The sequence below is a fragment of the Bombus vancouverensis genome, chromosome 9 (genome assembly GCF_051014615.1).
Source record: "Bombus vancouverensis nearcticus chromosome 9, iyBomVanc1_principal, whole genome shotgun sequence".
Classification (NCBI taxonomy): domain Eukaryota; kingdom Metazoa; phylum Arthropoda; class Insecta; order Hymenoptera; family Apidae; genus Bombus; species Bombus vancouverensis.
Window position 1 is genome coordinate 10,627,853 of NC_134919.1, and position 26,764 is coordinate 10,654,616.

At 38.0% G+C, this 26,764-nt stretch overlaps 1 protein-coding gene and 1 long non-coding RNA gene across 5 annotated transcripts in view; one reads left to right on the forward strand and one right to left on the reverse strand.

Moving 5' to 3' along the window:
• Window positions 1-26,764, forward strand: part of qin (tudor domain-containing protein qin) — a 316,412-nt gene that overhangs the window by 108,372 nt on the left and 181,276 nt on the right. The window lies entirely within an intron of this gene.
• LOC143303184 (uncharacterized) lies at window positions 7,876-9,491 on the reverse strand. 2 transcript variants are annotated; one of them, XR_013059259.1, is made up of 4 exons: window positions 8,943-9,491; window positions 8,663-8,863; window positions 8,488-8,562; window positions 7,876-8,399 (listed from the first exon to the last, which is right to left on the reverse strand). It is a non-coding gene; the product is annotated as an uncharacterized LOC143303184 (long non-coding RNA). The 2 variants fall into 2 exon arrangements; XR_013059258.1 differs by having other exon boundaries at window positions 8,488-8,863.

Genomic DNA, 26,764 nt, shown 5'->3' on the forward strand with positions numbered 1-26,764 from the left:
AGGAAGGAGGCGAGAAGGTTGGCGTTATGAATTTGGCGTTTAAAACTTCGCTACGGCCGCGCCACCCTCTGCCATCCTCCAACCCCTCCGTGTTGCACCCTCTACACACGCGATCCGCGAGCAGTGCCGCGAAATGGCGGCTGTTCATTCTCGACTGCGGCATAGATAGCTCTCCTCTTTGCATGCGTATCAGTGTACGTGTGTTTTCGCCGTACGTGCGCGCTGGTCAAACGGAGAAACACGAAGGATCGGATGGATGGGCGAGAAGGGGACAGAAAGAGAAAGAGGATGGAGGTGTGCGTTATTGAAATTTCGAAATCGATAGCCGATGACGCCTCCGGTACAATCGATGCAGCCTCCTGCTACGTGTAAGGGATTTCTCCGGGTTGTTCCGAGGATTTTTTCCATTCGACTGAAGGGCTCCTGGCTATTGGAAAGGCTTTGGAGAATTTGAGGGTGCAGCAGTTCGCGGATGAAACAGGGTTGCGTACGGACGTCGAGACTGGCTTAGGTCGAGGAATCTGCGCGTACATCGTCGTTCCTAAACATTAGGACACTTACTGGTTACATGGGGCAAGCGTAGGAAATTTTTATTCATTTAGAGTTTTATGTTATTAGATACACATGTTGCGAATGGAATAGTAGGTTTGGAATAGGATGATTAGAATATGGAGAGAGAAGTAGCAGTTAACTCATTTACGAATCTCAGAGTACTATCTTTTTTTTTTTGTAATTTATGTGTTCTGTTTTACATATACTTTTTCATCGATATCTTCGATCAGCAATTTCTGATCATTTTCCTACCTGTGGGGATTCACGAGGAATAAGAAAATTCTGCTATATAAATAGATTTTATAATTATATATAAACATAGAAATTCTGTTGTATAAATACAAAGGTTTCAAACTTTCTACTAAAAACAAAAGCTCGTACAGAAAAGAAACAAATCTTTCCACGCCTCTCACACGTGTTTCACCGTTTCCCGACTTCATCGCAATTTCCCGCAACTCGCTATTTACTACTTCCATGCACGGTATACTAACTCAAAAACCTCAAAACGCACGAACCGTTCCGCGCTACCTCCAACTGAATTCTCGCTAGCATATCCAACCCTATTTCACAACCTCTAAAGAACGCTAGAAAAAATAAAAAGCAAAAAGAAAGAGCAAGGAGGAGAACCAAGAAAAATGAAAGAAAAGAAAAATAAAAGCAAAAGTTCGCCTTTTCACATCGATTAACCCCTCCAAAATCTGATTCTCAAGAATTAATCGCGTTATTGAGCGGGTGTCAAGAGCATAAAGCTGCTATTTGAACTGCATCGCGTTACTTGTCGACGATTAGCTGCACGAGAGCGCGGGAATTTTCGTAGACCTGGCAGTGCGCGCCTTGTTCGTTTGCTCGAACAGAGGCTAAAGGGGAGAAGGGAAAAAAGAAATCCACGAAGAACAGCAAGCATCGTCGGCCTACGGTAATTGAAACCCAAACACCTTTGCCATCCAACTCTATTCTATTCTTTTTTTCTCTTCTTTTTCTATTTCACGCTTTCTTTTCCGTTGTACCTTTCATTCTGCACCACGATCGAGAAACAGAGAAAAAGAGAGAGAGGGAGAGGGAGAGAGAAAGATCGACGCAGCTTCCCCCGATTTAACAACCCTCCGCGATTTGAAATCGATCGCACAGCGACAAGACCTCGTCTCTTCTCGCGTTCTCCTTTCGTTCGAGACGAGGTCACGAAGCTCTCGAAAAATAGTAGAAGAGCGTCATTACACGTCTAGCGCGCAGGGACGACGATTCTTTCGTTTGCTAGGACTGGAAAATCGCTCGAAACAACGACGAAGGAGGAGTGAGCGAATCGGTAGTGCCAACAGCGACGCGTTCCCATAGAAATAAACGCTGTACCGTTGTTAATGACCTGCTATTATTGTCTTGGTTTTCGCGCTGTGCACTCGTGCCTGCAGTCCAATCAGCGCCGGGTTTATTGGCTTTTAATTGATTACAAATGACGGTTTGATTGGTCCTCTCTCTGTCTCTCCCGTCCTCACTTGGAATTCGCGTTTCCCACGTTCTCTCCTCCTCTGTCTCGAAACCCTTGTGTTCGATTCTCGCATCGCGTGAATTTCTCCAACGATCGTGTGCGCTCGCTTGCTTACTCGTTTCGTGTGTTCAACCCTCGTTTTCTTCGTTTCTCAGGAGCAGGGATTATCCTGGCTAATACTTTGTTGGTTGCACCGTGTACACCGGTGAAATTGGCGCGGTACATAGTGCGTGATCGGCAAACGTTCGGGTTCCTGGTTGTGGGTTTTCGTGCTACAGGAAAGGAGTGAAGAGATTGAGGACTTTGGGGTAGGTGATGGATGGTGTCGTGGAATTATCTGGTTGTTCTCAGACGAACGAGATTCACGTATCGTATAATCAAGCGTTTAAATGTTCTTGTGATTCTTCGTGATTTCATATACTTGTACTAAATGAATCGTTCGTTGGTCATCGATTGATTGTATAAATTGAAAATGGAGAAAACTGACGTTACAAACGCTATTCTTTCTTTTTTGATTTACCTTGGAATTTACATTTATTTATTCCATTTGCTCGTAACAAGTAAACTTATGCAAGTAACCGTAATTTTCTTGAAAATCCAACACTAATTGCATTACGTAGGTAACGAAATTGAGAAACTTACAAAACCCGCAGTTGATCCAGGTATCTTGTCATTTCTATATGTATTCTCAGATTTGTTTCCCACTGTACCAAGCTAATCAACGATAGCTAAGTGTCGTAACAACGTTAATGGAATTTCAAAATCTTCTATACGAGGGAAGTATCCTCGAGCATTCGAATACTCGAGCCTGTGTATTCATAAGAAATTTCTACAAGTGCCCCATACTTTCCTGAGCTACTGTATCTGTTCTCCATGTTTTCATCTGCGTATCCTCAAGCAAGCAATCGTTCGATTACCACACGTTATTTCGCGGGAGATAAAAGTAAACGCAAAGAGTTCAGTGGACAGCTGATATCCGATATTAAAAAGCTACCTTTCACTCGCGGCAATAATTTGAGTAAAAACCACGGAAACTCTTTTACAGTGGGAAAATCGCGCGAGTTGCACGCAGCGAGAAAGAGAGAAAGGGAGGGGTGGTTAGGGGTGCTTTTATGGGATTGCGTGTCGTTAGGATTCTACGTGTTATATCCGTCCGGTTTTGCCATCCGCTAATTACGATTTAACCCTTTGGCCGTTGTTGAGCGGCTGTCTCTCTCACAAAGCTAAAATTTACAATTCCGTTAATGCGACGCATTAAGCCGGAATCAATTATTCGAGTGATTTTATATTATATTTGATCGTGCCGGTTCTTTTCGCAAAGGGAATATATATCGAATAGATATTCCACTGACCAGCTTAAAAATACCCGCTTCATGTACGATATCCCATTTGAGATGCGATTATCGGGTTGCTTTTCAATGTTTTTCGAATGTACCGAATCTTGAGCTTTTTTTTATGCAAATCTTCCCAATGGAATTTTATTTTAATTCTTCTTTCTGTTCTGGTCAAATGAAAATTTAACGAGACGCGAAAATTTTAGAGAATACTTTTAACAGCGTTTTTTTTTTGTCGAGATCTCTTTTGTCGGGTTTTATTTAAATTTTATGATTCTCGGTGGAATGGAAGAGATATTTTAGAGAGTTTTTGCCGTTGTTGAGCTTCTTCCTTCGGCAGAATTTTTTTTTTATAATTTTTACTAAGATTAGTTGATACATTAACGAGTACTTTTTTCACAGTTGACAACGAGATGAAAGGTACACGAAGTTAAATTATCGATGACATCTTTCCGAGGTATATTTTGTGCATCGCTAAGCGACTATTGACAATCCTTTTGTCTTATTATTGGGAAATTATAGCGTAGGCATCGTTAGCTAAGCTATAAATCTTCTATCAAATACCAATAATAGAACTTTTAGTATAGTTTTGGTATTCCATAACAATTGATAAATTGTATCGTCATCTTGACGCGTGACTATAATCACTATACAACATTTATTGCGTATTGTAATCTACCTTAAAAAACGTCAATGTTTTATCATTTATTGCACACCATTCGTAATACACTAACCTAAGAAAATATTCTACATTCTAATTTAGAGTAAAGTCACCAAACCAGAATTCATTGTACGATAGGATGTCACGATAGGAATTCGTGATAATTCAAGCAGAAAGGATCTCCGAAAGCACTTTGCTGAGATACTCCGATGCTGCAAAGATTAAGATGACGATTAAGGGCGCGTGATGGTCTTAACAGCAACCATCCACTGGGACAGAGCTGACGCAGAGCAATTTCATTCGTCACGATCCAGCTACTCGTATCAATTAACTTTTCGAAGCGAACTCCTCCTACGATTATCTCTTTGCTACATAATTCACCGGCTATTTACCGGCTCGTATCCTCGAATTACGAAGCTTGTGGCCAGACATCATTTTCTGCCTCGTTTTGCACGTGTTATGTCTCGAGGCAGTTTCAGAAGTTCTCTCGACGCCTACTTGCTAACCGCACGTTCCATCTACCGAAATCGTAGCGTCTCAACGTTTGATGACTGAAACGTTCCACTGATTGGTTAATGCGAGTCTTCTTTTACACCGCTTCTCTGTTATTTAAGAAGCGTGATTCCATTGTAACATCCATGAATAGTGTTTCTGGAAGAACCTGAAATCTTCGGTTAACGCGAATTCGTTAGTTTCCAGCTGCTGTTGCTATTAATAGACGTGATTTTATATTGGATGATCGATAGTGGATTTAAATAGGAAGACTTTGAACATTGTATTCTCTGTCTTCCTTTGCTTAGAATCTCTTGTTCTTTTATCGGCGAGATGAAATGATCTTTCCAAGATCTGGAAGCTTCAGAACGAGAAGCATTTAATCCTTATTAGAAATTGTAATAGTTTATTGAACTAGGCTTCCAAGCAACGCATAATATTAATTATCGTGGAATATATACAATATTGAACAAGGCTATGTAAGGAGATCATTCGTATCTTCGATCTTTAATATCAGTCATAAGAGTGCAATGAAAAAATACTGATATATATTATGAAACACTAAGTATGTACAGGTTGTCATTAAGTTCATAGAAGAATAATCAGAAACAATTTTCAACATACAAATCTTCTTCTTATCAATATTTAACAAATACGTAAAGTATTTACATATCTCTCGATATGAAGATTCTCTTCATTATGAATCTCCTCATTAAGTATCATCTTTTAAATCACTCTGAAAGACTACTCCAACGGAAAAGAGGATTACGCATTTGGAATAAACCAAGCCAAGAGTATGAATCGTAAAAGGCAAAAACTATTTCCTGTTATATCCAGCCAATGGTCCAAACTTTCATCAAAATAATTATCCATCCTTGTTGGAATTACATATTTGCACTTTCTAAATACCAACGTCAACAGTTGTCTCCGTGTTCGCTGATCTTTTACGGAGAGACACTCGCGTGTAATTCGCAGGTATTTCTTTAGAATTCATAACCGTGACATATTAGGCTGGTCGTGGTTGACCTTCTCTATGGAAAGTTTAGCAACTCCACCTTTCTCACGATTCACCGTCGCAGAAGCAACTTACTATGCGATTACTATACCTGAAACTCTGATTAGGCAAGAGGGTTATGTGTCTGCTCCATGCTGGCATCAGTCAAATGCGTACTAATTATACTAACGAACTTAACAGATAACAAATTACGTTCAAAGTGCAATTATCGTACATACCGGTAATCGTCTCCTTCGCTGATTGTTTTATTTTTATAAATGTACAGTAACAAATCGCTAGAAATCTTTGGATTGTGTCATTGTGGCTTTCTGAATGACAGCGACGATATATTGGATTATTTATTGAGTTAAGTTTAAAAAAATACAGGCTTTTATCGTCGAAGTTTGACGAAATTAGAGTAGACAGGTAACTTGGTAGAAAAAGATATAAAATTATCGTAAATTCATCGATCAGCGGGTTTCATTTTCATGTAGTATGCGAAAATAAATAATCATATTATTGCTGGAATGGCGATATCGTGTTTGAAAATTTCAATCAAATGATAGTGGATTTATCGAGGATTCTCTGGTAAAAACTTTTTGCTTCTTGTGTTTTCAATAATAGTATTTTTAATTGGATTTCTATGTTTATGGTAGTTTATTGTACGTATAAGTGTCTAGGAATTCAGTTAATTATCTCCCTTAGATTTTCGTTTTCAAGATCATTCGATATTCTATATGTTTGAGATACAATCTTCAATTAAAATTTATAATCGTGGCTGTCAGGTTGGTTTCAATAATATCTTCGATTAAAATTTGCATTTTCTATAATAATAATTGATTCTGTAAATGATTTTACTGTTACGTGCGCCATTAACTGATAATATTGATGTAGAATTAAATTTCACGATGTTGGAAGTGTAATATTTTATGAGTTAGTTATTAATTGATAACGCAGTGTCAATAGAACGGCAATTATCAGTATAAATTTATGGAAGGTTTTGTGTATGTGGAACCATTTGTTCGTTGTTTTTGCAGCAATAGTGTTTTCGATTGGGATTCTATTTTATAAATGACCGATAATCAAATCGTCTTTGTCATGTGGATTATTGAGTGACGATGACAATATAATGTTGCATTTAGTGGAAGTACGTTATGAATAAATTATTGATTGATCATGCAATATAAGCTTAATGGAAATTGTCACCATGTATTTCCTACATTCAATATTACTTATTTCCCTGGAATCGAATCATTTTCGATGGATTTGACAAAATGGTTTCATTCCTGTAATATTGGAAAACATTCACAAACAAATTTAATGTAATCATACATTTAAAAAATCTTCTTACGAAGATTACATTCTTTTTACAAAGGAATTGAAGGATATTTGAATATTTTTTCCGTTTCTCTTCTTTTGTCTTGTAAAAAGAATTTTTTAATTGTATTTCAAAATTTTATTTCGTACAGCTTCTATTTTTCGTATAACGCAACACACGTAGTGTAATAAGAACAAGAACGTAAATCCACGAACCTTAAATTCACTTTAAAGAAACTGCAAAATTCTGACGCGCAATAATCAGAGGAAAGTTCACCTAACGTGACGAAGATTGTTTCTTCTAATTGTAGCTCCGTATAACTTTATCATCAGAAAGTAGATTTCGCTGGATCCCAGTTAAAACAAATGCTTGGCCATATATTACATGGTAGATGAAACGATTGCAACACAGATCTTAAATCAAGGTTATTTATCGCGAAATAAATAGCTCAACTAATAATTACCTGCATAAAGTGAAGCACTGCTAATTGTTACCTTGAGTAGAATGTTTCAAGAGAAATCGATTTTACTTAATGAGGCACATCAAGTACTTCCGACTAATTCCTTTGTGAATTTTCTCGTTCTTTGAAGATTTCAAAGAAGAACTTCATTTTAATTACGAGTCTTTTTTTTTTTTTTTATTACAGTATACTTGCTTCATTATTTTTCTTCTTTTCTTTCTATTCTTCTCTTCTTACAGTTTAACTTATTACACAAAGCAGATTGTTCGCATTTGTAAATGCTAAATAAATTAATCTCTCGCAATTAAATTTTCAATCCCAACGTTGTTAGTGCCATAGTTAGTGCCATAGTTAGTAGCCATAGGTAACACAGTACGATTCGAGTTGGATTTAGAATAATTTATGTAGTTTCAACGTTATTGCCCACCACGTACTTTAATACAATCTGTTAATATCCAATTTCATGTAAAATATAGAACAAGTAACAAATTTGTGTAAATATTTTTAAATTGATCTAAAATATTCTAACTTAAACTATACTAATTATCCATAATCCAAAAATATCAATGGAAGGTCAATTTTGAACTACGCTTTCTAGGAAATTTTTCTTTTTACTTAAAATGATCAAAAATAATACATTAAGTACTCAACGGCATTGTTATTAAATAGCATAATCACTAGAATTATTCTATCCCAGAGAGTGGCTGGAAAACTCCTTTTCCTCGTGATGTAAGATAAAGCACGTAGAATTTCTAAGAGCGTGCGATTGACGGCTGAAAGGTTCTCAAAGTGAAAATCCAAGAAATAATAAGAAATACAAATTAAACAATTTTTTATATAAATTTTTATAAATCCCACTATGTTTGTCAAAGGTACATACTATTATAAAAATATTCCTGATTCCCCAATAAAACTGTTGAAATTTTCACTTCAGTCATACTTTGCTATGTTCATTAACAACACTCACTGTTTTAATAACATGTTATTACGAAACATCTCATTACATTCAGCATTCCGTCCACCAGACACACGATAAACTAATTTCCACTTTAACCACCAGGAAAGATAATTCAATCGCGTGTAGTCTCATCAGAAATGCTGATACCTTTAATAACACACTGTCGTTAAATTCTGTTCGTTACGGAAAATTCAATTTACAATATTCTTCTATTTTAGTTCTATATCTGTCTTACCTGTTTTCTCCTGAAATTATACGATCGAGATTAATTATACCTGGTAATAAACTCGGCAGTATTGTGTAAATACACCTACAAGTACAGTAAGCTCAGAAAGTTTCTGAAACTATCGTTGCTATGTGAGTTTTCGTAAGATGAAAAAGTATTTTTAGAAAATCAAATATATTCGTACTTTCTTCTTGATTTTTCCACCGAAATGAATTTTTTCACTTACTATCGACGATTTCTTTGAGTTTAATCCCGTGGCAAGTTTAAACGTTACGATGTACTGGTTGCACGTAATGTACAGCTTTCTGTTCAACGTCAGTCAACGTCTGCCAACATCGACCAATAGTTCTCTTAAAAACTCCAATATACCACCATACCACACTCGCTAAAAATAACAATTACACAACAAATTAGAACTCAAACATCGCTGCACAATTGGTGCAACCAGCCCCAGCCACACGAACCTCTGTAACGCCTGATCTCAGAAGCAGCGCGTTTTCCTGTGCACTCCACAAAATGCGTCACGGTTATCGAAACTTTAGACACACACGGATAGCATAATTATAAAAACACACACGACAGATGAAAAGTCAAACAGCCAACTAGGTCTAACTACGCGAAGCTTCACGTGCAGCACGTCTGATCTCAAAGCGAACGAGTATTTCTATGCGCTCGGCAACACGCGCCACGGTTATCGAAACTTCGGATACACGCGGATAGCGTAATTATAAAAACAACAACACGGAACAGATCAAAAGTCAAACACCCAACTAGGTCTAACTACGCAAACAAACTCTACACACAACGCTTGATCTCAAAATCAACGAGTATTTCTATGCCCTGCACAAAATGCGCCAGAGTCATCCGAACGACGATCACGCGTGGATAGCGTAATTATCCGAACGAACGAAACACAGCGAAAAGGGGTTGGCTAGTTGGTGGTTACAACGAACACAAACGAGAGAGACAATGCGAGAGAGCGCAGGGCCGGTGAACGATGTGTTCGCAGCCACTTGTGGCGCATGGAACAGGCACGTGAGCGGGTGCAGGAGTCGCGTGTTGCATTCTATAGCGAGAAATGGGGTGAAGTGCGCGATTACACGAGTCGTGGCTATATAGAGGCCCGAAAGCGTGCTGCCAGCTCGCCAAGCAACAGTGTGCTCTCTCTCGTTCTCTTCCTGTCCTGTCTATACACCGGAACAGCCGTTTCCATTCGCGCGCGCGGCCACTTGCCTCGAAACTTTTCCCTTCTTTCCAGACGAGGACTTATTTATCTTTGTTCCTGCTGATTAAGAACATGAAAGAACTTCAAGGGCGGATACTTGACCGGTGCTTTTCAGAGATCGTGCATAATTTGTGCTACAATGGTTATTTCTTTTTTTGCGGGTAAATGACTGGTGATGGAGGCCAGGTGTGAATCTTAACAATAATCGAGGAATTTGGAATTTTTTGCATTGGCAGAATTATTCGTTGTTTTAGTAAATGGTTTGTGAATTTATATTTAATGATTTTAAACCCTCGTTTGTTTGTAAGTATAGATTACTATGATTTCTCGGCACGTTGTATTTTAAATATATAAGTAGTAGCTAATTACCTGAGAATAATTTTCTCGATGATGGTGAAAAGATCTGTGAGAAAAATCTATAGAGGATTTGAAATTGTCTCGTCTGGCTAATAAGATCGAATCTACTTGAAGATGCCTCCTTTCGAGCGATCTAAATTGATCGTAGTTCGTATTTCTGTTCAATATTACTAGTCATTACAAGTCTCAATCTACTCCTGTGTTATTATATCTGGTTAATATAACATACTACGTATTTAAATAACATATAATAATTCATAAAAAATGCTTATATTCAAAACATGCAATAGAAATAAATTTATGAAAAATATATATATAAAATTTACAACCACACGTTTAAGTCTCTATTTAATATACACGTAGACTACTATCGTATCTAAAATTTTGAAATCTTCGAAAATCGATAAAGGATAAGCGCTAAAAACTGTGGATCTAACAAATTATTGAACCATACACGTGATTTCATACGTGCGAACACATGTGCAGGTACAATCCACGGAGATGATTATAGTGAGGATAATGTTAATTTAATAAAGTCATGAGAGGAGAGCAGCACATTCATTCGGCTGCAATTTTGCGCATAGGTGGTGCACGTCATGTTGTATTAAATGCATAGGACACGTTGCTAAAAGTTTCATGAGAAATGCGTGTTTAAAGGTTTCCATTCCGCATATGCTGTACTCGTAACTGCCATTAACTTTCCCATTTTTACCGAATAAAACAAATTCATTGGGAAACCAACGCTAGACGCGTTTCGCCTTCGATTTTCATTTCGGTCCCATAAGTCAACAATTTCAAACGAGAATATTGCCTACTAGTTTTTTAGGTTTGTCTAACATTTCATAAAATTCTTCGCAATGAGAAACAGAAATTTAAAAATATGAATTTGCGTAAACATTCACAGGTTAATAATATTCATCTTGAATTTCCAAGCGGTGGAAGAAAATTCGATGATAGAGGAACGAACGTGAATTATTCGCTATATAATGCAATTAATCGTATCGCTATATCAGCAAACTTACTCACTGACGCGTTACATCGTCGCGAACCAGCACGATGATCCGCTCACTACGCGAAATTGTGAAATTTGCGGCGGATTATAACGTAGGGTTGCGGGGGTTCGGTGAATTTACGATTAACGGGAATACGAAATGACAGTCGTTAGCCCTTTGATTAATATTGAATCTACAGGATATTGTAAATAATTGCACATAGTCGATTAACAACGCGCTCAAACGTACAAACGCGAGCGCTCCAAAAACCGGCCGCGTCGGGACTCGATTATGAATGCTGCAGGCTACGCCGTGAAACGTGGCTCGTCATTGCTCGAGTTAACTGCAATAGAAGTAGTTGACCCGAGGCTCTTGTCGCAAATCGGCGTGTTCGAGCTTCAGGAAATAATAGTCGTTCCTATTCGAGGTTAATCGTGTTAATTTCAGTCCTCTCAAATTGTATATTCACGGAGCTCTTGTAAAGTAATGTTCTTTTAAGTTAGTTTCTTTAGTTTCTAAGGAAGGAAGAATTAAGAGTTCGTTTTCTTCTTATTTCTTATTGACGTTTTCTAAATTTCATTTGTTATATCACCCTATTATGAAAATTAATTTCATACCGTGCAATTATTTTGTCTAACGATAGTCATCATCAATTGTCTCTGAGAGGAGACGGAAGTTTTATTTATTTCACTTTAGAAGCTGCAGCGTTTAACAATCTTCAATTGTATTTAAAAGATCTTAGTGGATACGTCAATTGCGGTCATATTATTCTAACTTTGAATATAAACAAAGAAAATTTCATTATATAATAAATTGTTTAGTATAGTATGTGCCTCCGATATTTTAATTTTAATAAAGGAATTTCATTAGAAGATTTTGAAAATAAAATAAACTTGAGTGTTATATTTGCCACACTGTCATACTGTCATACTGCATCAATGCAAATGTCACTCAAAAACTATCCTAATATTCTGCCAAAAGAAATCACCCTCCCTCTAAATCTTAACTGTATAAAATCTGCGCTAACTTGAACAATTAGAAATCCAAATGGAATTTAATCGAGCGCATCCAAGCGATTCTACGTGTCAGGCGGAAACGATTCTAAAAATCCTCGGAAAAGCCACGCTCTTGCTCGCTGTTGCGTCACACGCAAACATAATTATCCCCTAAAACTGCAGCAACTAAACAGAAATCCAAATTGAATCTAATCGGGCGGACCGAAGCAACTCTGTTCGTCTCTTCAGCCGGTCTCCGAGATATTTGCCGTGACCAGATCGTGTCGACGTTATCCTCGCCAAACAAACGTGCCACGTGGAAAGTGGAAAGACGGGAGAGAGCAAACCCGGCGAAACTTGAGAAACAGAGACGAAAGAGAGCGAAACGTGTGCTTGGCGGTGAAGAGGATCGAGTCGCGACGTGAACGAGATGGAAACGAGGATAAAACGTAGCCACACGCTCCAGGCTGAACGTTGGGCGGTTGCAACGAAAAGGGGCTATATCCGCGCGTAGGATTGGGGAGATGGAAACTCGCGCGGGGTGGCCAGGGGTCGATTTGACATGGGGCTCCATATAATCAACCAGCTAGCGTATTTATGGTCGAGAGCCACCCACTATACTTGGTGTGTACCCATTCCTCATTTCTGCGTCCTGCTCGACACACAGGGCTATTAAATTTGGAAACTCTATATTCCTGGTTGCATGCATATACACTGTACACATGTACTGCGTGTATGCATGCACCGGCTCGAACCTACTGCGTTTTATAAGCGCATCAAAGTTAATGGCGGAGGCGCTCCCTGCAATTCCGTCTAAAGCGCATCCCCTGTTCTCCGTTTCCAACATCCCTCTACCTGTGTCGAAACACCGGGGGAGGGTGGTTTTTAATACGTGTGCCCCCCCTCGCGTGTATCACCGATGTGAAGATAAATTCGGCAGTTGGATGCGAAAGCTGGCGTAAACGTGCTGCGTTATAGGGTTGCTTGTAACTTGCAACGTATTAGGACGTTTATGGGAGCTGTATAGCGTATGGCGAGTGATTGTCTGTAGTAGTGAGCCTTCATGCACGAGTGTTTTATGCAGACAAGTGGAGGCTAAAGAACACAAACGTGGATCGATGTGCGCGTGCTTTTTATCTGGCTTAGGTTTGTACCTATGCTGCGCGAATCCACAGAATAGGAACGAGAGATCTGTTAATATCAATTACACATTTTATGGTGTAGTCCGTACGTACGTTGTATCGTTTGTTTATTTTTTAAATCGAGCGTAATCTATAGTAACTGACGATCGATTGATAAGTAAACTGTGGATGTTTATACTATGCACATTTATGGATTTGAAAGTAGAAAATGCAATAATGGAATGGATAAATACGTATGAATAAACGTAATCGTAGATTTATTGGTAATTGCGATTTTTCTTTTTTATATGACACACAAAATCAACAATTTTTGTAGAACAGTATAATGAATGAAAAAGAAAGAGAGAGAGAATTATTATGTACTATAGGTAGATAATATAACATTTTTAATTTTCTTGTTTAAATTCTTCGTTCGAAATCGTAAACATATTTTCGTTTTCGATAGAAGCGCGACGTGTTGTAAACACAAAACTCGGTGGCAATAATAATTTCATACGATGCGCAGTCCTTGAGTCGAAAGTTTTTGCGGAGTTTCGTATCAACAGGTCACGTTCCAGCAGAACAGAGGGTTGGAATCTGGAAAATCGGCTCACATACGCTTCGACCATCGATCGGGTCGGGTGTGTCGCTTACGTGATAAACGTGGGTTCGCGCGTGTAGTATCGGAAATATCCGGTTCGTAATTTGTAAATACGCAATTAGTGGCGTGTTCAAACAACGACGATACAACGTACATAGGTGTTTCTGATTCATGCTGCGTATAACGTAACGACTGTTTTATTTTATTCTTTTCTCTTCATTTGTTACAACAATTACAGTTTAATTTCTTGTTTGCCTAAATAACTTTTCTTCTTCTTCTTCTTTTTCTACCATACTATTACACGTTATTATTTTGCATTAGTGTTTAATAAACTCGGAAAATTGACGGTTTTTAACAAACGATTTAGAAATACGTATATATGAATGCAAGACGTTAACAATTTGTATAATTGCTATAACAATATTTATAACGTGTAGACTGATTCACAAGTCCATGGTGATAGTTAAGAGTTAAACAAAAATTAGACAAATTTCGCTCTTCCATAGAAGAAAACTCTTTCAAACAAAATTCAATTTACATACGTTGCAAATTTTCCTTCTTACTCTTCGTTAAAGTGAAATCGTAGAAAACTGAAATTCGTTCTTTATCTACCGACTTTTAAGTTCTTCGTCTAACAAGAAATATACCGTTATACTACACTGGTCGTTGAAAACGGGTGATTCTGCAGAAAGATTCTGCATCCGATATGGCATAATGGAACGATCGTGAACGTTTCGAATACGTAAAGAAATTAAGTATGAGCCATTAAGAAACTGTGGCGGTGTAATAGCGAACAGAAGCCGTTGCAGATGGTAAGATCGTATTTTTGTTTACAATCCTCGGTGAATCTGTAGCCAGGGAACGAGGCAGAATATGGCCTCGGTCCCGCCCCAAGAGTTTCCCCGGTAACGATACAGCTTCCATGCTACATCTCCGCCACGACCGACGTATAAACGTGTCGCAATAAAAGATCGGTGTAATTTAGTTCGTTCTAGTTCTGGCAGTTTTTACTGCTCTTCGCGCTCGTCAAGGGAAAGGGATGTTTGCGTTTCAAATTTCCCACTCTTGCAGCTTTTTTCTTTTATATGGATATCAACCGCTGAGTACAATTTTTAATTAACTGTTATAGATTTGAAAGTTAACATCGTACGAAGTTGACTGCAAAATCAAATCACTCTTTTGTCCTTTTTAATGTTGGACAAAATACAGCAAAGATAAGAGAGAGAAAGAGATAGAGAGGGGGGGGGCAGAGAGTTTGGAGGAATTTTATAGCTTTTTTTATAGCTCGATCGAAATTTTATAGTTCTTTTGTGACGTATATCAAAACTTGACTATGGTACAACCATAAATTAAGTTCTCCACACTTCCTTACCTTTTTGAACATTTTTATCTATAGAATGTCATTTATAGTATTTTTAAAATATATATATGTATAATATATTCACAATCGTTAATTTATATTCGTAATATGAACTAACAGATTCAATTCCTCACTGTCGATATTAAAGATATTTTAGGTTCTTCTTTTTTATCCTTTCTATATTTCTTCCTATAATTTTTATCGAATCGTATTTTACAAGAAATTCAGTTCAGTTTAGTATCTTTGTTCTTTATCGTTAAATTCACACTGATTAATGTGAAAAATACAAACGTGTGGGGATGTTGCAACAAGTTCTCTCTGTCGCGGGTGAACGATTTGCGATCTGCAGCGATGTGCCGAAGTCGTATAGTAGCAAGTGCACGCACGTGCAGGATATTGGATAGTGTAACACGAGCTATCTCGTAAAGTTAACCGCAATAATCGCGCCACATTGCACCCAGCCTAACGTCTATCTGCCACGCACATATTGCGGAACGAAACGTTCGCTATCGGTCGTTTTATCGCGAAACTACACTGATCTCGTTCGCCTAATAATTTTTCACAATTTATTTAATTTATTACGGTCAATCTACCGTGCTATTCGGTTAATTCTTTTAGTAATCGGAGCGTAGTTAACGAAGTTACGATTAACCAACGGTTCAGTTTTTAACTGAACGATACAAGTTATTTATTAAAAGATTTTATATTAGAATTAAGTTAGGACGCTTAAGTTAGTTATTATGATTCGCGAGTGATAATTACATAATTATCGATTAAGGAATCATTAGGAAATAGATCATTACGATTGACAGTATTCTAATTTGAGAAATACATTTTCCGCAATTAAGCTTCTAATACCATTTGCGCGTTTTTCAAATTTGTTCACAACTATTCTCCTACCTTGTGGTCCTTAATCTTCATTTTTTATTATTGCGCCGAAAAAACTGCGAGATACTATCCACCTGGGAACAAAAATTTTTGAAAGCTACTTGTTTGTCATAGTATCAAAAGGGAAAGAAGAGAAATAAAATAATTTGGACTGTATATTATTTATCGTTATTGGACGAATATCAGAATGACAAAAGATTTACGAGCGCCATTGCATCATCGACGATGTATAGAAATACAAAACATCATTTTCTACACTCGTCGATGTTTTCTGGAGGTAACGAAGCGACGTTAACTCGCAAAGGAAATCTCTTTATCCCGTTAAAAACGCTCGTGTCGCGATCATCGCTTTTTAATCAACCCTTTGCGCCACTTGAGAGAAATATAAACGCGTGTAAAATATGCAAAATGCAGGAGGGTGACGGGGTTGCTGTTTTCCGACAATATCGCGGTACCTAATTATGCAGCTCATTTACAGTCAACACAGAGTTTAATGTTCTTGCGACCAATACACGTTGGTTGGTGTCGTCAAAATGTTTCAATACAAATTCCACTGGCCATCCTGTTCTACATGGTGAAACGATTAATTCGAATGACGATGATTAAGCAATAATCGAGTGGAATAGCTATAATATGTACACTATTGTAGCCTCACTTACGACGGTATTCATGCACGAATTTGTTATGTGTGTAACGCGAAATATTTCGAAATTTCACTACTACTGCATTGAAATTTCTTTATCACGATTATATTGCGAAAGTTATAGAGAAATATATAGAGAAATCATAAGGTATTTAGTATAAATATATATTTTATAGATATTAGAAAAATACATAAGCTTCAGTACTCAGTGGGGCCATGTTTAACGTCTACAACAAGTTTGTCGTACTATAGCGTACATAACATAGCTACTCAGTTGTGTACTAATTTTTTTTTACTAAATATATGTATTTGCAGATTTTTTTAAGGGGGGAGGTAAGGTTAATTCGTACAAAAATAAAGTATGTTTTTGTGAATTATTTGTGATGACACAGTCAAAATATCTTTATTAAAACCAATAGTACATTAAAGTATGACATTCGAAGAATATTGTATAAAATTTTCAAGGAGAAATATTAAAAAATACGGCACTGGCAGCAATTATTCGGATGTGTCTCGGGGAAAAAAGGAAGAATTGCGGTGCCCCTGATAACTTGGTGCTGGATCATCTGAAATAAAAGAATCAAAGTTCATTCGTTAGGTAACAGTTTTCCCCAGGTAACGCTGGGAGGGTTTCTCGAAATTTCAATTTTTCGCTTTTTTGGAACACTTTGAAGGGAAAATTAGCCGCAAATTTTCTCAAAATCGGTAACCTTACCCCCCCCCCCCCTAAACAAAACACTCGTCTCATTAAATTGAATTTATGTTCGTGACTAAAATATTCTTTACCAGATGTTTGTTCGACCACTCGCGGGGAGACGTAGTCGCGAGGAGAGACGTCAACGGGAGTCGTAAATTCCCGTTACGATTATAACAATCGATTTCCGTTGAGATAATAGGGGTGATTAAGTTTGTATAACACTGTGATTCACAGAATTATAAATTATGTAATTCCAACACTTAGATTACACTGTTGGGCATAGATAAATAGATAATCACTTATCGCACGAAGATAAGATAGACATGTACGTTAGAGCAGGGCTCTTATAATTGGATTTAGTGTATTAGTGGACGTAGCACTATAATATATTTAGTAGAGGAGATGTATGCTCGACAATACCGAGAACCGACCCTAGCGTTATGCTTAGACTTAGTAGCTGACTTTTCCAACGATGTAGAGGAAGTGAAGTTGAGTGACGATGCTGTGTCGGAGGAAAACTAGTGATGGGTGTGTCTAGCGCACGGGACCAACTGATTTGTTCATGCCATTTTAGGTCAGGAAGTGAGGGCAGTATACATTGCTTCGGATTGGATAAACGAAAGTTGGTGGACTAGGAAGGGTCTTAACCGCCCTCGATAGAAAGTTGCTAGTGGGAAGCATCGTACGTGAGAAAAACTAACTTTCCCGTGTCAAGCCGAGTAAACAATAGTCTTTAGAAACTGATTTAGAAAAAGACATTTGTTGGATCTGAAGGACCTTAGCAGGCAAGTTACTCGGGTTTATGACGGGTGCTTAAGGCTATTGAGGGTACGCCGTACGGAAGAGCGGACATCTGGTGTCCGTCTGGCCCGCGGTGTGTGACCTGGGCCAGGCAGAGAGTCGCCCGGCGTAACACCAGATGTACTCACGTTTAATGCTATGCATCAAGTGACAGTTACATGATAGGAATACGCGTAAACGCGTATTGAAACAAGACTTCAAGATCGCCATTTATGTAAAAGAAGACACATAGAAAGGGAAAAGGAAAGGAGAAGCTGAGATTCTTAGTAAAATTGTAGAGAAATATTGAAATGAAACTTGAATGCGCGAGAGTGTTAGATTCGACGTGGTAAAAGCGATTAAAATATTCCAATTGGTGGACAACGTGGAGATTGAAATCCTCTTGCCTTCCGTGGAATCTGAATCTCTGGGACGCAGATGTTTACCGGCTTACAAAACGACCTTTTTTCGTTCTATTTGTTTCGATTAAAAAGCGAAACTTTTATAAAATGACAATATGACGTAAAAATAATGACTTGTCAGCTACAACCATCATTTCGCAGGGCGAAATGAAAGTAACTGAATAAAGTAAAACTAATGGGACAAATTCTCTTCGTTATTTTTCCTAGATATTACAAATTACTTTCGTATTAACGTTCGTCGTATAATACTTGCAAATATATTTAAAAAAACACACAATACTTTACATAATTCTCTATCCAATTTACCAGCAAATTTTTCCCTCGAAATTCCTTAAGCTTGCATAGAGAAAAGGAAACTTACAAATTTTCTTATCCAATTCATGCGTTTACTACGTGCATCTGTCTAATTTACTGTATTTCACAGCTCGAAAATCACGTCCTACTTTTTAAGAACCACCAGCAACAAAATAACCGAGCAAAGTCTCCGACGGGCCACAATTAGATTTCTAACCTCGTCCTAGAGCGCGACAGTGGAAAAATAGGAATTATAATGTCGAAGCTTTTAAACGCTTCCCGGACGGACGACCGAAACTGACACCGACGAAATTTTCCGATATCAAACGGAATCGCGGTTTCAAAGCTTGCGGTCTGCTTACAAACGTCGCATTCTATTAGTAGATTTGGCCACTAAGTAAACTCGTCGGTTTGCCCATCCTATTCGCCGGTTAATCATCGTGTCGAGTTTGTTTTGTACGCTCAAAGTATTCTGCACGTCCCAGTCGGCGAACTACCACCAGCCCTGTCGAAGAAGCTTACAGGGCCGAAGGGATTATACCTTTGTCATCATCCGAATACACTTTGCTACTCTTCCGGCCGATTTAGCCCTTGTTTCTTCGTTTTTTATTCTTCTTGCAATTGTGTCGGCTACAGTTTACGTCGAGGGATAAAAGAGGTGATGACGCAACGAAAGATTATTTTTGAGGAAGAGATTTGTATGAAACTGTAATCGTTCAAAGCGAAGGATTAATTAAAGGGATAATAATTAAGAACAGATTAGGAAGAAACGATAGAGTTTTCGTTGATGTAACTCGCAATTTCGATATTTGTTCGATTCGTTCTACGATCGAGATCCTTCTGCTTTTTCCGAGAGACGAGACGAGTGAATGGTGTAACGAGGAATAATTTTGTATAGGAAAGAAGTTTATATGAGAGACTACATAATCATGGAATAAAAATTTCGTAATAATAATGTCACGGAAATGTTAAAAAAAAAAACACCAGCTACTTAATTAACGTAAAATATATCTTAATTTTTCGTTGGAATTTTTTAATGTTCGAATGTTTCGTGTCAAGCCACTCAATATCAATCTTCAACGACCAACTAACTTGGAATCTGCGCACAGTATCGGAGAATACGTACAATCACTGACAGTCAATCTCGATCCCTTTTACTCCAAATAAAATTCTGTAACCGCTACGAAACAGATCGTTACATCACGATCGGCCCTGATCCTTTCTCACGGAGTGATGTATAGCTACGTAATAAATATTCCTGGCAAGCGTTGCAGAATCGGAATACAAGATCAGCGCAGAACTCTCGAAACATCATTGCGTAATGAATCTATTACGAGAGGTTTGCGTTATTAATTGCGAATGACCATAAACGACGTGAAAGAATAGCTTTGTACATACTCGCTACAAAATTTGAACACATATTACAAAATGCTTCGATGTAGACGTGTATGCGTGTATTATATTCTGTATTTTGAAATATCATTAACACTGTCGTAATTATATTGGTAAAATATTCATTTTTGTATCTTAGCTTGAAATATTTACTTTTTAATATTTTAGAAATCTTGAAATTTTCAATTATCGATCATCTGACTTTTGGAACCTGTAAACTTTGGAATTTTTAAGTTTGAAAGATTTTACATTTCGGTTTGAAATATGGACGTTTTCCAAACTTTGAAACTTCGAAAATTGGACATTTCTCCGTGAACGTTCGTTTCTCAACAGTACCGAATTTTCATTCAACGAACATTTGTTTCATTATTTTTACGACGAGACAATTTCAACGTTGGAGACAGAATTTAAAGCGCAGGTAGCGGCATTACACGCTGTCTGATGAAGAAAGGCCGGTTAATAAGGTGAAAGAGAAAATACCATAATCATTGGCTTCTTCGTCAGCGATGGCACGTGTTCGTCGGCGACGTCACCATTCGATCGAGTTTTCAGCTAAAAATATTACAGGATTTTCCTGCGATACGACGTTCTTTTTCCTGTCTCTTGGCTTTAATTTCCACTTTCCTCAAGAAGAAAAATATAAAAATAACGATTCATATGTTATTTGATCGAAGAGTAACATGTCTAAAAAATGATTCATTTTGAAACAGCTGTGAAGATTAACTTTATAAGAGTGTAATCATTTTTACACGATGAGATTATGCTACGTGACAAACAGCGTGTCACGATTCGAAAACTGTTTTCACTCTTTCTTTTTCCATTAATTCCGCGTCATTAAATATTCTTATTCGAACAGATTTTTTCGATCTAGCAAAGAGTTGATAAATTGCTGTTTCGTATGCATCTCGAACCTTAAATTTACTCGTCCAACCGAGCGGACGAATTTAATCAACAAAGTTACAATTAACTTGTCCGTAACTTGAATTTCCTACTGTATAGCAACACGAAGCATGACGCTGTATCTTAATGAAAGTACAAAGCATTAGTCTACGAAAATTTAACGACTCTAACAGAGCGCTATGATCCATCCCTGTTATATATATTTGCCAGTAGAACGTTTCATTTTTCTAACAAATGTCTCGTAATTAACGTTTGTCATTTTATTAATTGTACAAAATTTGACAATTACAAACGTACAATTTTGTCACAATAAGTAGCCATAAAAATCATAAAGAAGAAGGTTATAGTTCGATTCGTCTGCAATCTCGTAATTAAAATTCGTCCTATTAAAAGTAATCAAATGTTGGAATACTTGTGAACGGTAACGCGACTATGATACTTCGTCACACTTCTCAATTTCCTCGCAAACGCGTGATTCGTTTCATCCCGTAATGAAACGCTAAAAACGTCGACAAACACGTACAACAACGCGCAGAAATATAAGGGGATTTATCGGCGATGTTTCTAATTACCGCTTATAATGCTCCAGCTGATAAATTTCTCTATGTACGCGCACTTTATTCCATCCCGTGATAAAACACTAACAAAACACCAAACGGGTAACGACATGAAAAACAAAAAGCAAGAAAATGGCCAGCATTTATCGGCGATTTTTCTATCGGTCGGGCATATTTCATCGTGAAAAACACGGCGGTATCGCGTCGATAAGTTTACAGAGGCGTAGCAGAATTTTCGATCGGGCAGCATGCGTCATTTGCGCGGCGATTAAAACGCGCGATCATAACCCCTGTCGGCCTGATGCCCGTTCGACTTTTAATAGAGCACCGTTCTATTTGATTTTCCTCTGGAGCGTGCCGCGCGCGTGTTTGCCGGTGCACGCGCGCTAGATGAACGCACGCGAGTAAACAAGCCAGAAACATGCATCGCTCTCTCTTTTTCCGGTTTTTATTATTCCATCTAGACGGAGATTCGCAGCCAATTCTCTTGGCGAGAGTTCGCCATCCGCTGCGACTATGTTTCAATTCGTCCTCGCACTTTGTATCCGCTTTTGTTTGGCGTGGTTCAACGATCCTTGATTTTTCATGGCACTCGTGCTTCACGGGGATGGCTGTTGTTCGGCGATGCAGAGTGAAATTGAGTCGTTTGTTTGTGTAATTCTTGCCGGCTCGGCTCCATGTTCATGGAAATGACTATTTGGAAATTATACATATCGAATTGGCCTTCTGATTTTTTTTTCTTTTTTTTTTTTGGAGATTGAGGAGACTGTTATGGTTTCAGAGATAGTTCGCTTCTACTGTGCAAACCTGCATCTTTCATAGCGTTTCGTGTGTTTTCGTAAAAATATGTCGTGGTTTGTCAAACATCTTGGAACTGTTTCGTTGTATAACAAACTCCTCGTCTTCGGGTTGTTTTTTTCTAAACTAAAGATTTCTTGTAGACAACTGAGACTGTAAGTGCGCGAATTGAACAATTTTTCTTTTGTTTCTTTCTTGTCGTGCAAGTTTGACGTCACCAAGGCATACACTCTTACACACACTCTCTCTCTCTCTTTCTCTCTTCCCCAGCACTCTTACGATTCTTAGTTTATACCTTAAATTTACAACTTATACTATCCCAAGAAAACTCGAACTTAAATATATGACAGACCGAGCGTATACCTCCTTTTTTTGATATTACATTTTTTTCTAAATAAAGAAATGCTTGAAGCTGCTAAATTTGACCGTAGTCTGTGACTTTGTAAAAATAAAAGATAATAAATACTGCTCATTTATTCCCTATCAATTCGTACATTATAATCAAATTCGTATATACTATTACCATAAGTCCAGCAAAATGTCCAGATAGCCACTTATGGACACATACGTAAGCACTATATTCGGTGAAGTATGAGAAACCTTCTAAGCTCTTAAGCTTATGTTTGACAGCGGTGATTTAAAGCATTACATATACTTTCAACCCTCTTGCGAACACATAACTCACCGTCAATTTACAACCACGTTACCCAAAGTTCCCTAAAGTACTTCGTAAATTAAGTTTACCCAAGACAATCGATAATCTAGCGATATCATTCAAACTCAACTCTAAAATATTCTCATCCAAGTATCGAACGAATTTTTGCTCCCATTCGGTCACCATTATCCACGTAATTACGTTTGACGTCGTTCGAACGTGCTAGATGAATTCGCTTATTAAATCGTCGCTTATAATCGCGACCGATAATTGAACCTCAGCCATCTTTATTTTCATTCTCTTTTCCCATCCTCTTCGTCGAGTTTCAACACTTTCCAACGAGATCTAAACTAGGAAGTCGTGTGAGGGATAATACGTAATTCTGAACTCGTCGCGTTCTTCTGTTAATTCTCGAATGGCATTTGCAAATTCCTAAATTATCATGCTGCGTTAATACAAAATTCTGATCGTTCGATCATTTTCTCGATAACAGAAACAATTGTCACGTTTCTGGTAAAATGAGATCGATTTCATTTTCGATTACACGTCGTATTAAACCCCTGCTCTTTAATCAGCCAGTGACGTTGAAGTCAGAAAATCAACAAGCGCATACACTAATCACGCTTTTCCGCTGCGATATTCGATTCATTACACAAACCCGCATCGCGACGATTTATGCAAACGTTACTGCACCGCCGGTGCTTTTGAATTACCTGTAGAGACATAAAAAAAAAAACCTCTCCCAGGAGAAACTGGCGGTCGCGATAGCTTTGTAATTGAAGTGCGGTTTGAATGCTGCAATGGCGGGAAACGTATTAAAATTCAAACGACCGGCTCTCGGTGAAATTTCGCGCCGCGCGGCTTCTTTTTCGAAAGGTCGTGCAGCGTGAAACGTCGAAATGACGGCCCTGCGCGCCGATATAAAAGTCCCAGAGCGCGTTCATTTCCGCGCGAATATCACCCTCGATGAATTATGGAGAAACCCGTAGGAAAATAGCGGAGAGCGTTGTCCCCAACGCGTGGATCATCGAAACGCGCTTCGTTTTCAGTTGATTATACTGAGCAGCGTATGATTTTCATCGGTGGCCGTCACTCGTGTAATTGCCACGGGCATTTTCAAACGCGTGATTGATAATTTTTTTCGCCGTAATTGTTTTTTAAATACTCCTGTCGCGGATACCTTTTCCCTCGACGAGCACCCGTTGTTTTATTTCGTTGTTCGGTCCCAGAGGATAGTTTCGAACGCTTGTTACTTTGCTGTTGCCCGGTTTAATGGTTTTACTTTCCAACATTTTGATCCGCGAGCTTTAATAGTTTTTGATGGGCGATTGATGATAGCTGGTTGTGGAAAATGATGTGGCATGTTGGAAAGCATTGCATGAGGGAATTTAACCGGCCTTCCTTTCTCGACAATTCTGCCGGACAATTATTCGCTTTGTTATAGTTATAGCATAGTAAGATTTCAGAGCCGCGTATACACGTTGCTGCTTTTTATCTTCCGAAATTTTTAGATTTCGAATGATTCTAATCTTAAAGTTTATGTCGCGTTTGACAAACGTTTTTATCCAATTCCTGAATATTTTTATGATCGCATGTATGCAATATTGTGTTTTATCAAGTCGTTAATTAACCAGATGATTTTCCTTCCGATAGAACTGGTCCTAGTTTCACTGTATCGTATCTTCTTTACAAAAACGTCAGAGAAAATGTCATTTTATTATTAATAATCGATAAGCAAAAAATTGATCGTAACCTGAAAGGACATTTTGAAGTCTCACTTTGAGTCTCCAAATTAGATTTCGATACGAAGACACTCAGTCCTGGGAACAAGAGTTAAGCAACTATATCTACATAACATTTTAGTAAGTTACTTTATATAAAAATTTGCTCGAATCACGCGTGACAACCTTGACACCGAAAAACTTCCATTCTCTTCAACAAACCTAAAGAGACACGATCAGTTCCCAGGCGTGGAAGTACCATTTCATCAGCAAGCACATTTCGCCACCCTTCTAATCGGTTTGTCACGCTCTCTGAAAGTGGCTTAGATCACAGAAATCGGCTTCCTTTCCGTCGCGAAATCAGTCGATCGTTCCTTTCATTCGTTGAACAAAAGGCTGTCGGTTGATTTCGTTACTCCTGACCAAGATGCGATATCCCTTTTCCGGCCTCGCTCGATCCTTTCTCCCTTGCCTCTCGTCCATTTGCGCCACAAACTAGCTTAATCGCTCTCAGCTCGTGCACGCCACGTCGATCCGCCTCGTAAATAGAGCGACCGCTTTCCACGACCACATTTGCGTCCGTCCCTCGAGCCTGGCCTCGGCGAATGGGAAAAGCCACGTAATAATCTCACCTGCCACGTGGGATGCCGTTCGACCCTGCAAAGAACTTGTATCCGATCGACTGCACCATGTGTGATCGATGATTCAACTGATTCGCAATTATCTTTATGGCGTCGGGGTGCGGCCTTAATTTTTTGAGGCGAACACAGTGTGAAGTATGGCGATAGTTTGTGGGTTGTTGGAAAGAGCGACGAACTAATGTGGTGGCTGGGAAAAATGTTTGCACGTGCCCTTGGTGTACTTAATAATTTTTATATATTTAAGTAAGTGAATTTTAATATAGCAAATTTTTGCATTAAATGATATGAAAGTTTGATATAATTGGGTAATTAATTTGTATCACGTGCTATAATAAGTACTGTGTGGCCATTGCAAATTGAATTACTGTTACACGGTGCAAGAGGAATCGAACAATTTGTTTATTTTCAAATTTTGAAAATCTTTTGCATGGTATGTTAAGATATGCCGATGTCCAAACTAATAGAGAGACACGGGTGTCTGGATAATTCAATTTTCGAATTATAAACATTTTTATATTGTTATATATATTTCATAAAACGACACTTTGATTTCTTTTACTCCTTGCATTTTAGTAAGCCTTTTTTGCTCATTAAAATATTAAAAACACGTCACAGTTTCCGGATTGTTGAAAAGAATGAGGAAAAAATAGATTATATGTGGAAAGAGTTGAAAAATTTGTAGTAATTGGTTTTTAAAATTTGAACGTTTTCAAATGGAATTTGTTAGCGATATGTTCTGGTTCTGCGAGAATTTTGATTGATCATGATAGATAACCGAGTGTTGTACAAGGTGTGCTATTAAAATCGATCCCTGAAACTAATCTTGACATCGATGAATGTTAGCAACTGAAATTGAACAATTTTAAATGGAACATAATTTCTCTGAAACACGTCAAGAATATGGATATATCAGCTTCTTTTTTTCAAACGGAATCGTATAATTACATATCTCTTAATGCATTAATCGATGACGTTCAGAACAGTACAAATCAATTGTAGCGAATATGTAGCAAAATTTTGAAGTAATATCGTCAAGATAGTCGGCAAAAATTATGATATTAAATAAAACGTACTCGTTTTCTTTCGTGTGTTGTGGCAGCTCGTACGATTAACTGTAATTAAAATAGTTATTAATGAGCGATTTGCTTACGAAAGAGCAGTAAAAATAATTGCGGGTAATTAACTTGAACCTTTCTAAACCTAGTTCGCATAAATCCAGATGATCAAGATTACGTCGATGACTGAAA